The sequence below is a fragment of the Hydra vulgaris genome, chromosome 02 (assembly GCF_038396675.1).
Source record: "Hydra vulgaris chromosome 02, alternate assembly HydraT2T_AEP".
Taxonomy (NCBI): domain Eukaryota; kingdom Metazoa; phylum Cnidaria; class Hydrozoa; order Anthoathecata; family Hydridae; genus Hydra; species Hydra vulgaris.
In genome coordinates this window covers 71,394,377-71,408,610 of record NC_088921.1, presented here as the reverse complement: position 1 = coordinate 71,408,610, position 14,234 = coordinate 71,394,377, and the positions used below count along the sequence as shown (strand labels likewise).

Here is a 14,234-nt window from a genome sequence, read left to right as displayed (position 1 = left end):
TCTATCTAGCAAATATCGCTTTTTCTCCCCGCGTGTGGTAAAAACTACGTTTTTGAAAAGTACCAAAAAACAATTTGTGAGGGGTGAAGTGGGACAAACAAAATTAATTGATCTCCCATTTCTCCCGTATCACTTTTGTATATTGTGGAAATCTCTAGAGTGTTTCGGTGAAAATTAGTTGGTTTGCAATTTTAATAGTTTTTAATGAATAACTTTTGTTAATATGTTGTTAATTATTTGATTGTCCCATTTCTCCCTATACTTATCCCACTTTACCCCAATGGCAAGGTTCCTCTAAAATCAAAAATGTATATACTTTATTATCAATGTTTGAAATGATGCTTCATTTGTTAAAACTTGTTTGGTGAAGTATATTATGTAAAAATATTATTGCAGAAATATTTTTTGATGTCCCACTTCTCCCCACTCTCTCTCTCTCTTTCTCTCTCTCTCTCTCTCTCTCTCTCTCTCTCTCTCTCTCTTATGAAGAATAGATGAAAAAAAATCATTTATTTAAGCCATTATTTACATGCAACAAAACCATGTTGGTATTTTGTTATCATAGTTGACAAAAATCTGCATATACACTATCGTAAAAAAGTTATAATTAGAAAAAAAAAAGTACTTTTAGGTGCAAACAGAAATGCTTATTGGGAATTGTGAAGGGCCACAACATAATTTTGATTGAAACAAAACGCGCAAATAAGAAGACAATATCAAAATATGGCTTTAACATTCCGAGTTAGGCAAAATGGATTAAAAATAAATTAATTTAAATCTTAAATATTAAATATGTAAACGCCAGATTAAATATTGATGACTAAGACATTTAAAAATTTTGCATTTTATGTTTTCTCTATTGAACTAAATATGAAGTTATAGTCTTTGTTATTTACATGGAAATTTTCACTGATACTTTTCATTATTTTTAGCATGAAAATGTTACTTGTGGTTATTATTTTTTTTCTTTGTTTGTTAAAGTACCAAAACTGGTACCGAATTTTTTGAATAGAACCGAATACAAAAAATTAACTAACTTGAAACTCTATAAAATGTAGTTCTTTTTATATCACAAAAAATCCCATTTAACATTCTTCAGAATATAAACTAATTATAACAAGGATATAAACTGAATCATAAAAAGTCATAAGAACTCCTTTTTTATATTTTAAGTTCTCAATAATATAAACTTAATGTAACAAGAATTAATAATTTAAAAAAAATATGTAGCAATATTTGGGCAATTGGTTAATAAGACTTCTTTAATTTAAAGTGCAATTATCTGGGATGCACTTCTTTAGCAAATTACAACACGTTTTAAGATCATCAAATCTCGAACTTTAATAATACAATTCTTCCAATCTTTGAGACACTATTAATATAAGTATAAATATATATATATATATATATATATATATATATATATATATATATATATATATATATATATATATATATATATATATATATATATATATATATATAACAGATTAAATATATTAAGAATTATATATAATTATAAATATTTTAAGAATTACTTTTTCAGCAGAGCAAACATTGTTTAAACAATCACCAAGTTTGATTACGCAGACAATATTTTGAAGCCAATTTGAAGAACTTGAGGCTTCACATTTATAATATGAGCTCATACACTATAAAAAACCATCAACATACATGACACATTCATTATCAATGTTAAAATAATATAGGAAGCCTATGAGTGCTAAAAAGATTTAATAAATTTATGCATCTATAGGCCAATAGTTCCTTGTGATAATTATTAACTTGTATATATTGACCAGTTCAACATAGTATGATGTTGACCACGTGAATATACAAGCTAACAATTGTCACAAAAAATTATTTGCCTATGGAATCATAAATTTTTCGTTTAACAACAGTGATAAATTTATATCTAACTAGCCTTCAGGTTAAAAAAGGAAAGTTTTTGTTTAACATAAATTGACAGTTGTGAATCTTTTGTATAATGCTTTATTTTTATTTATTTTACCATATTATGAATAAAAAACAAAGAAAGAAGCAGCTGCTATATTAAAACTGTAATCATAGATCAAAGACGTTTTATTTTTGTTGGTATATCATTTCAATAAGGGGTCATCCATAAAGTGCGCACGCTTTTATTTCAATACTACCCCCTCCTTCCGCATTTTGCTGTACACTTTTTTGAATACCCTCCACCTCTCTAAAAGTACCTACGTTTTTAACCTACCTACCCAACATTTTATGATATTTTTTTATAATTGACCACCTCTTCCCCATTTCATGTACGTCATTTGCAGACCCCCGCTTCCCCATCCGAGCGTATGTACTTAATGGACAATGGCAAGAGATCCAGAGTTTTAAGCGAGCTCCGGGCATATTTCGCGCCATCTGTAAGGAAGGAAGCCTGAACTTCCTTGTCAAACGCTTTTCCGCGGTGCTCTGTTAGGTCTTATTGGAATACCTGGAAAAAGATAAAACAAAAAATCAAAGGAGACCTCAAAACGGTTTGATACAAAACCAAACAAAATACTAAAAAACTGTTTCGATAAATTAAAAACAAGATTTTTTTATTCTTTAAAACAGTAACTATTGTTTTGTATCGTGCCAAACCAAACCTCTAAGAGGATACGAGAAGACGCAGATTCTTAGTATATATATAAATTGTAGTACAATGTACAAATTACAAAATTTAGTGAATTTTTAGAACAAATTTATTTCTAGAAAAAATTTATCGAAAATTTTTAGAATAAGTTTATCAAATATATATATTTTTTAGATCAAATTTATCAAAAATATAAATATATTTCAATAATATTTTTATATCATTTATAACATAAATTATAAAGTAAAATTTATTGTTCAACCTACATTGTTAGCAGAAGACAGTTGTGTTGTTATTGGTTTTATTGTTCCTTTTGTTACTTTGACAGCTAAAAGTTAACTTTAATCTTAACACATGTATGCTTAAATTTACTTTTTTTTATATATAGAGTAAAATAATATTAATATAATAATAACAATAATGATAAACCTGTTACAGAAGCAATGGAACAAACAATTACAAGAAAACTTGTAAACTTCATTATTCTTTGAACTTTTCAAACAAAATGAACCAAATTTTTTTTTATGTATTTGTAAATTTTAATTTAATTACTAGTTTAGTTGAACACGCTACCGTATTCAGTACAGTTTAAATTGATTTATACAATGTTATACTATTTATACAATGTTAACAGCTATCGTAAATAAGTAGTGCTGACGTAGTGAATTAATTTGGTAAGTGTATAGAATTTAGAATATAACGGATATATTTAATTAGATGATTAAAGATGAGTAAAAAAGTGGTTTATGTTGTAAAGTTCTAATACGTATGGTTACCTAATAACGCACAGTAATACGTAATTAGATATTTAAAAAACATGACCAATAAAAAGAAAAAAATAAAGGATTATTATGGTTCAAACTCTTTGCTGTTTTTTGTCGAATTGCCCATCTTTGAAGGATTTTCCCAGCATCAGTAAACAAAGTACCTCTTTTCACCAATAGAAAAAGTTTCTAAACGAATGGTTTTCTAAAATGTTTATAATTAGCTTTAAATTATATTAATCTAAAATTTACTATACAAATTGAATGAAAAAAGTGGTGCTCATTCCATCAGGGGCTCAGCGGTGCCCATTCCACCTGGAGTCACAACAATCTCTAAAACTTAAAAATTGTCTTTTGTTAATCAATATAAATTCTATTATTACAAGAAAAAGTTTTAAATTATAAAATAACACTCATGAACATAAGCAACTAAAAATAAATAAAAAGGAGAAAAAAAATAAATCATTTTTTAGTACTTTTTACATCTGTTTTTTACCTCTATCTTTTACCTTTTTTGAGCAATTTTTATTATTTAGATACTTATGCTTTCAATTTTACCAAACAGTTTTTGGATTGTGTTGGACCTTTTATCAACTGGATATCGGCTGGCCACTGTGCAAGAACATTAGTTACATTTTCTTGGAGTTATGTCTTGACATTTTTGTCTAATGGCAAGTTGTGTGGGTTAAAATATTGAATTTTATAACTTGAAACCAATTAGACACTATGTTATTCAAAATTTTCAAATAGTTCGTAAAATTGTACTTATTGTAAAATGTGTAATTGTAAAACCTTTATAAATAAAACAACAGTTCTAAGCCGCCACTTGGCCCTAAATGACGTCTTTTGAATGTTAAAAGACGTCTTTTTAGGACCAAATACCTGCTGGGTTGACAGTGATTGACCCGTAAACATTAATTTTGTGTCATGCAAACTACTTAACTTGCAATTCATCCAAAATTATGATACGTCACCACATTTTAACATTTCAATCCTTGTGTTCTTCGCACAATTTGAGGCGTCCTTAAACATTTTTATAAGAATAGCGAGGCTTTAACGCAGCAGAGTACAATCGATTAGCAAGACGTCTTAGAACTGTGCAGGCACTAACAATCACACTAAGAGGCAATTGAGTAATAACTTGCGAGGGGAAATCTGCATGTCCTTCACAGGCAAACGGTGTATGATGTTTTTGGTTTTTAAAATAGTAATTCTTGGTTCTCCACATGATTTTTCTAATATTATGCTACCTGTTGACTCAATATGCTAAATGGTATCATAAACAGTTATCTTAAACAATACTTTAAATATTTTGTTTAAAGTTTCCAAGAAGACCTGACGGTCTTGTCACCAAGCACTACGAAAGAGCATTTAGATAGGAAGTTTATGCTTCCCTCCTTTTCGGTGAAAGTATAAAATGATATTATATTTTTAGTGTTTAGCGGTTTAGATAATTGTTTTCTGAGATCTCAAAATCTTACAGATATTATGGTACTTAATCAAGTGTTTTTAAAATATTTTAATTTGTAAACATTTTGTTTTCAAAAATAAAAACAATCTAAAAATATTGCTATTTCAGTCCGTATTATAATTTTTAAAACATTTTTATTTCCCTGCAGCTGAGGAGGCCGCAACCAGTCAACAGAGCTACTTTTTTTAAAAATACACATTAGGCTGGGTGAATAAAAAAAAGCAATTGCTTTACTCAGTTATTGGTCAGCTTAACGTGAATAAACCCTTCAACAATTTTGATTAAAATTTTATTCACGTAAAGCTGAATAGTTATTGGAGTAAATTGCTTAACCTTACGTGGATAAAAATTTGAGCAATTTTGCTAAAATTTTTATTCGTGTAAATACGCTGAGTAAAAGCAATTCCTTTTTTTTTATTCATCCGGCCTATTATTTTTACAATACTCGTATTTCTTAAACCCAAATCTGAAGAAACAGGATATATAAGCCTGCCTGGCGAAAAGATCAAAAACATTATTATGTCTGTTAAACAACTTGGTTTTTTTTTTTTTTTTTTTTTTGCAGATTCACGCAGACCCTGAACCGTTAATAAAATAAGTAAAGTATGCTAGTCTTATAATATCCAGACCTTAGCAAAATTTTGGTCAACTTACTTTTATGATGCTTTCATAACCAAGAAAGTTGCAACTAAAATGTAAACCAAATAATTAAAAAAAATTAAGAAACAACAATCTCTTAAATTGGTTAAAAACAAGATCGGTCAAAATTGAAAACGTCATAAATGGGTCGAAATAAATTTAGGCCTCAGTACGACTTTTGAAATCTGTTTCCAATTTTGTTTCCAATATTAGAAGATTTAGGTGTTTGTTCATCTATCTATGTGACAAGATTTATTCGTACGTCGTAATAAAATAAGTTAGTTAAAAAATTCTTTTCAATAAAAGATAAGTAAAGAATAAAACGAATATACAAGTACATAGTAATATCAAAAGAACGCCAAGACTCACAGAAGACCAAGAACGTCTTGTCATTAAGAACCACTCATAAAATATTCTAAAAAAACCATCATCACAAAAGTAAATCTCATAAAAATATAGACTTGAAAATTAGAAATTAAATTTAATATTATACTAAGACTATTAAATGAAAAAAAAAAATATGTTTATATATAAGTAATACATGTTTGCTAACCCAACATACTAACAATATTTGTTCCTTACTATAGATTAAATTATAGCAGGCTCTATATTAAAATCGCTAGTACAAGACGTACTAAAAACCAAAAATATTCATTACATATATATATATTACTTTTCAAAATATTTATTACATATATATATATATATATATATATATATATATATATATATATATATATATATATATATATGCTCGAAATTAACAACTGAAATAAAAAAAAACAATTTAAAAACCCATAAATGACAGAACTTAATAAAATTATCAAAAAGACAAACATTGCAAGTCCAAAAAAGACCAAAACAGAGTGCAAAACTAATTAACAAACTTTCGTCCAAAAAACTAATTCAAAAGTTTTTCGAAAAGCTTAAAACAAGCTAAAGTAATTTACTATTTTAAACAGCTAAATTAATATAATTTTGATGGAAAACTTGTTAAAAACTAACTGAAAAAGAGAAAAAAAGGTTTTCTTGCTTTGAAAAAAAACTTTTGAAAACAAAGTTATATTAAGTGAAACAAAAATAGGTGGAACCCAACTGCAAAACGCCACAGAAATAAAAACTTAGAGCTAATTCCATTTCCACATTCTATATACTGAAATTAATCGTATATATAAATATTAGATCAATTAAAAGTTTTGTTATTCTAAAAAAAACAAAGAAAATATTTATTTCTGTTGATGCGCAACTATGAGAAATTCAGTTTTACGTCGTTTTCTCAAAATCAACTCGGATTTCCTCATATTTTAATTAGGGCCAATTAGTGTGTTTAATAAAAACTTTGGAGAAAAACCCACAACTCGTATATGCAATAAAAAATACATGAGTTATACAAAGCACTCAATCAATCAATCAATCATATATATTCTGAAAATAAATTTTCACGGCTATTTACAAATAGTATTGAAATACTAATCTCAAGTAAATACCTTAAAAAATAGTTTTATTTATATACAATTAATCTTAGTAATAATAATAATAATAACAACAATAACAATAATAATAATAGTAATATATTTAATAATAATAACAATAATAACAAAAATAATAATAATAATGATAACAATATTAATATTAGTAGTAATAGTTAAAAGTAGTTAATAATAGTAATGTAAATATTTATAGAAATAACAATAAGCAATAGTAATGACAACAAAATATATAATAAAAATTAAAAAAAAAAATACTAAAGACAACAAAAATTGATAATAGAAATTATAAACACTAACTATATTTCTTTAATAAAAAGTAGAATAATCTAGTTTTAAAGGTTGAGAATGAATTGAGAGCTTTTAGTTCATAAGGAAGGTTGTTCCAAGTTTTAATGCTTTGATACTTTATAGATTTATGTCCCATTATTTATGAGAGCAATGTTTAGAGACAGACAGGTTTAAATTACTATTGGAACGAAGGTGATAACGAGAGTTGGCACTTTTGGAAAAGAAATTGATGAAAGTTAAAGGTAGGTTATTGTGTTGGTGGTTCCAGACAAATTGGCAGTTTGAAAATTGAATATAGTCACATAGTTTTAATACTTTAGAAGTTAGATAGAGCACATTAGAATTAAATTTAATATTCTGAAAATAAATAATTTTTAAAGCCTTGTTTTGGAGGTGGGGTAATAAGAGCTTGTTGATGGGACTGCCCCCAAATTTGGCATGCATATATAAGATGTGAGCCGAAAATAGCATGGTATATGTTCAAAAGTGTTTCAAGATTAACATAATGGCGAACTTTGGCCAACATACCATTAGATCTACTTAGTTTCATTGCTAAGTCTTCACAGTGGGATAAAAAGGAAAGATTTGAATTAATTTTTAAACCAAGATATTTAATTGAGTTAACAGGTTCAATTTTTTTGCTACTTAATCTAAAGTTCATATGTTTATAGATTTTTGTTTTATTTGATTTAAAGATAATAAGTTCAGTTTTGTTAGAGTTTAGAAAAAGTTTGTTGGAGCGAAGCCACTGAACTAGATTGGCAAGATCATGGTTAATGTGTTTGTTAATTTTTTTTAAGGATTTATTAATTAGCATTAGGTTAGTGTCATCAGCAAAGTGGTAAACAGTAGCAAACTTAATGGACGTATGAAGATCATTAATATAAAGAAGGAAAAGCAGTGGTCCCAATACTGAACCCTGTAAAACCTTGAGATTAGAACATTTTACAAGGGTAGATTTTGAGTCATTAATAGCAACAAATTGTGTTCTATTGTTTAAGTACGAAATAAACCATTTAAGGGGTACGCCTCTGATCCCATAATATTCTAATTTTTTTAACAAAATTGAATGATCTACTGTATCGAACGCTTTCTGTAAATCGACAAATACACCGCATGCAAAATATTTCTCGGTGAACTTAAACGTAACAGGCCATGTAGCTTGTTACGTTTAAGTTCATCGAGTGATGAATACGTTTAAGTTCACAACATGATGACATTACCAGTAATGTTACTATTTATAGATATTGCAATTAAATATTTTTTTTATTTAGTCTTCATTTGAAAATAGCATATTTCCTAGAAAAAATCAGCTAAAGATTCATCCAGATTTAAAAAAAGTTATTTGTTATATTTTTCTATCTACCATCCTATATCCCAGTGAAAAAGCGCACATGGGATACGTGTGGATTTTTTCCATATGTAACCCATGTGGGGATTATTATTTTGTCCCATGTGGGTTTCATATGGTAAATCCCACATGGATTCCATATGGTAAATCAAATATGGGATACGCGTGGGTTTTTACCATATGTAACCCAAATGGGGATTATTATTTTGTCCCATGTGGGTTTCATATGGTAAATCCCACAGGGGTTTTATGTGGTAAATCCTACATGGGATATAGGTGGAAAATACTACATGTTATAGATCTTAAATGCCACATATTTTAATCCAAATAGTATAAAAGAAGTCAATACTAGGCAAATGAAAGTCCGAATGCTTCTATGATAATTCTTAAAATTCTTTTAATTTAAAAATTACTTGAATAGTAATTTAAAATTAATCATCGAAGCTTTCAGAGAGGCTTAACTTAATCTGGTATTTGGTACTTTTATACCCATTTGGTATTCAAAATGTGTAGCATTTTTGATCATTTACATGTGATGTTTTCCACCTATAACCTATGTGGGACTTACCTTCAACTATTATGACGAAATTTTATAAAATTAAAAAACGTGTTGCAAAATGAATTTATTTTAAAATAAATGCTATTAATCAATACATCCAAAATGAATATTAAAAATATTATTTTTTCTTTTGCGATTTACACGCCGTTTATTGTCGATTGAATTGATTAAATCGCTTCGGCTTGCATAATACCAAGGTTTTTAGTATCTTCTAACTTTCTTCAAACATTTTCTAAAAAAAAAAATATAAATACAAATATATATAAATATAATTATATATATATATATATATATATATAAATATATATACATATATATATATATATACATATATATATATATATATATATATATATATATATATATATATACATATATATATACATATATATATACATATATATATATATATATATATATATATATATATATATATATATATATATATATATAGAGAGAGAGAGAGAGAGAGAGAGAGAGAGAGAGAGAGGGAGGGAGAGAGAGAGAGAGAGAGAGAGAGAGAGAGAGAGAGAGAGAGAGTCATTAATGACTACAATATTTCACAAATAATTATTTCCTAATTTATTACTTACAATGACTAACGTATTATGGGTAATTGAACACATATTATGCGTAATGAGCTTGAACCCATGAGGAGAATCCTAAAAAAAAGTGATCAATTAGGATAAGTAGTTAAACAAAAAAACATAAACAAAAATGTAAAAACCTACTTTTCAATGATGTAGATGTTGGGTGCAATAGCCACTGGATGCAAAAGTATCTTAACTTTTTCGTCACACACACGGCCTTCTATAATAACAGGCCTTGACATCGCGCAAAATGCCGTAAAAAATGAAGGCCGATTAAACTTTTACTTTTACTTATATTGATATATTTTTATATAAGGTAGGGTGTTATGGCAGTCTATGTATATTTTTTGTATTTCAAATTTCATTAAGAATATTTATATAATGTTAAATAGTATCAATAACAAGCAGAACAATATCAAAGTATATATCTATATATTAGTAAGATAACTGTTTTTTTAATATTTTTTGCTAAAAATGGTAACAATAAAAATCACCAACAATAAAAAACACCAACAAAAGTTGATTCAAGCGAAAAAAAAGTTTTATCAATATATCTCAACACGGTAAATATTTACAAATCCAAACATATTGAGAGATATATAGGCTAATGAGAAAATAAAAAACATAACAAGTAAATAGCATAATAAATTACAAAACTAATTTTCACATAAATTATGATAGCTTTAGTATTTTGGGAGTGGTAATTAGTTTGTAATACTTTGGCAGAATATCAGAATATACTCTGCATTGTTTTTTTGTGATTTTAAATTTATATTTAGCAGCAATGAACTGAAACTGAGTAACACAAAATGTTCTGCATTAAGGGTCAGTAGCACCTTGAAAAAAAAAAAGCAAAATATTGACCATTAGACAAGAGTATCAGAAGGAATTTCAAGTCCGCCTCTGTTTTGGCTATACAGATAACTTCCATATTTATAATAATAATTGGTAGAATCATCATAAATTTTTATTTCGCTTTTTTGCACATAGCCAGCTATGTAAACTATAGCCTCTAATGTAGATTTATTAACTGAACTTTTAAGATCATGTATACTATCAAGAAGTTCTTTTTCATCAGTAGAAATATCTTTAAAACATATGCCACAAGTATGACCATCCATACAATTTAGTATGTTGAATATTAATTTTTTCAATTACAGATTTAGCGTTTATAAAGTAAGTACCTCCAGATACCTGTCAAAGCTTAGAAAAAGCTTTTTCAAGTGGATCTATTAAAAACCAACCTAATAAGACATACTTTGCTCCATTACTCAACAAAGTTTCTACGAGATCAATAAAGCCATAACATGAATACACTATTGCATTGCTAGTATCTAGCGTAAGCTTGTGCTTTGACATTAACAACATTCGAAAAAAAATTATTTTTTCAATAAATACAGCAGTACCTTCAGATGCTTTATTTTCAATCTCTAGATGCGTTCTTAATGCAGCTACTGTTTCTTCGCAAAAAACAGACAAACAAAACTTTACAGATTGTCTCTCTATTGGTTTTGGATAAACTGATTTAGTTGTAAGTTTAGAGAGTTTAAAAAGACTATTGCACTCAGTTTTATATAAAGTTTCTAAATCACTCTACTTAGCCAAAGCCAGTTCTTTATTGTTCAAAAATTGAAGTTCGTCAGTCTTTTCTGTCAACCAATTGTTTCGTATAGATTTTAAGAGATGCACATAATCATACAATAAATATATACCTGATTTTGTTAACCATGGTTTATTATCAACTGTTTTACACATTCTAAAAAATCTTTGATTTACACGGTTACCATCAGTAATTATTACCAGTGTCTTACTATTTTCAATATTATTTATCGTATCAACAATTTGTTAACATTGAGCAAACTGAAATTCAGAGGAAAGATTTGCAACAGGTTGAGATCTACATATAAATTCTGGACCTCCAAAAAGACATTTATTCATAAGTGATGAAATTGTTTTAGCTAACCTTTCAGGGTAGTTTGCTGCTTGACCAAACAAAGCACCTCTTTGGTAAAGTAATGAAGCTTTGACATAGAACTCATCAATTAGTAGTATGGAAGTTCTTTTCAATAGATTTAAATTCATAAAAATACTCTTTATGAAACTTAGGTCCTCCATTGAGCTTATTTTTGAAGTCAATCGTGATAAAGTCCTTATACTTGGCAACTTGTAGTCAATACACAAACTATCATATAAACTTCGTCGCATAGCAAAATACTCATATGCTCTACATATAATATCTGAAGTATATTAAACTTCACCAACATTAACTTTTCTCATAGCATTAAGGTGATCGAATAGAATATTTAACTGAAGCGAACTTTCTTTATTTTTTAAAAATCTAACTGCTTCAAATAAAGCTGATTTTGTTTTTATTAACTTTAATTTGTTTACAGCTAAAGATGAAATACTACAAATTGTGCTACTATGGTTAGCTACAAATAAATAATCAATGAAAATTACTCAAATAAATATTTTTATTGTATGTGTAAACTTTTTTTATTAAGCTGGAAAACAATAACATCATTATTATCACTTAACAAAGATTGAATATCGCCAAATATAAGTTCATCCTCTTATAGAAAATCATTTAACTCATTTGGTAAAATGCTTCAAAAACTGCTTGAAGTTACAGTTTTTCTAACTTAACTTGCTGGTGTGGCTAAACAACTAGGCGGAATATTTTTAAAAACAGATGGTAGGTTTAAAGGTCGTTGCTTCCCATTTTTGCTTTTAAAAGGTGCTTCATTTGGCCAATGCAGTTGACATATTGATGTATATTCTGTAAAAATAAAACCAGTTCTTGGGATAGTTTCACTACATCTTTTTCTCTCCTCTAGATTCTTCGGGAATTTATAAATTGATATTTTTGTAGTAGTTGAGTATTGATATTTTTGTTGTAGTTGCAATTCATATTGCAGTTGTAGTTGTATAAATTGATACTTTTGTTGTAGTTGAAATAGTTCGACTTGCAAAGAGATACACAGCATTTTAAAGGCATTTTAATTATTAAAAAAACTTATCATTGGTTTGACAATATTATTACCTTACAATGTTAACCCAATAAACCTTACATTGTTATCGTCTTGAAGTTGCGCTATCTAATTTATAAACCAATCAAATTTTAAAGATTTATTAAAAAAGCGTAAACACAAACTTTCGTCTAATGTTAAAAGATGAAAATGTGTATAATACTGTGTTTACACAGTATTAGGAATAGGCCTTCAGTTTAACAACTTTGTTGCGCGATGTCAAGGCCTATTATTATAGAAGGCCGCGGTCACACATAATATAATATTCTGAAACTAATAAACAAACATCTAAATTTCTATAAGTAAATTTATTCTTTGATCATTACCTTCATATCCTATCTTATTTTCATATTATAATCTATTATGGTATTATTTATATAACATATCACAACAATATTATTAAACTTGTGATGTTCAAATATCATATGAACATTCTCTAACATGTTCGTATGATATTTAAACATAGTTCTAGAGTATATTATCTGCAAACAATTGACTGATGCAAGTTCAAATGTTGTCAAAAACCAAGCATGCATGCATGGGACACTGCAGTGTCCCACAAAGAAATGCTGGTATGAAAGTCAAATTTTCTTTATTAAAAAAAAGTATTAAAATAGGGGGGAGATAGGGAGGTTTCTGTAACTTTTTTTAGGCTCCAAAACTTTTAACTTTATATATAATAAGGTTTGTAAAACTTAAAGAACTTACAAAGTACATTGAGGAACAAAAACAGGATATTTACATAAACTTTTCAATTTTTAATCTGGAGTACCATAGTGTAATTGGGAAAAAAGTCTCTGGGTCCAGTATTCAAAGTAATATGATCTAAAGTGATATATATATATTTAAAAAAATGCTTTAAAATGCATGCAGTTATACATATAACTCCTGATAGTTAACTATAAGTATAACTAGTTATACATAAAACTTTTTATATAAACTTTTTTTTTAAGGTTATGCTTGAACAAATTAGTACCAACTAATTCAAATTCAAGATTTAGTTCAAGTTCAAGTTCTTATTTGGTCATTGTTTTTTCACTATTTTATATTTATTTGTTCAAATTTGTTAACTAGTACTAATTCTTACTACAGTAACAATATTTATCATTGTTGAGCGTGATATTATTAGTAGCTTAATTTTACTTTCAACATATTTTGACAACACCCTTTACATTTTAAATGATGACAGTTTTACTTTTCTATTGATGTTAAATTTATTACATTTTAATAACTCAGATTGAATCTTAACTGAATTATTGTAAGCTTTGTAAGGGTTTATTGTATATCAAATGGTGTTGTAAATAAAGTAAAAATAATATATATATATATATATATATATATATATATATATATATATATATATATATATATATATATACATATATATACATACATATATATATATATATATATATATATATATATATATATATATATATATATATATA

At 27.1% G+C, this 14,234-nt stretch overlaps 1 long non-coding RNA gene across 1 annotated transcript; it reads right to left on the bottom strand.

The window, feature by feature from the left end:
- Positions 1–1,328: 1,328 nt before the first annotated feature.
- LOC136076605 (uncharacterized) lies at positions 1,329–3,145 on the bottom strand. Its single transcript, XR_010636419.1, has 4 exons — positions 3,035–3,145; positions 2,872–2,933; positions 1,539–1,652; positions 1,329–1,372 (listed from the first exon to the last, which is right to left on the bottom strand). It is a non-coding gene; the product is annotated as an uncharacterized LOC136076605 (long non-coding RNA).
- Between the last annotated feature and the right edge of the window lie 11,089 nt (positions 3,146–14,234).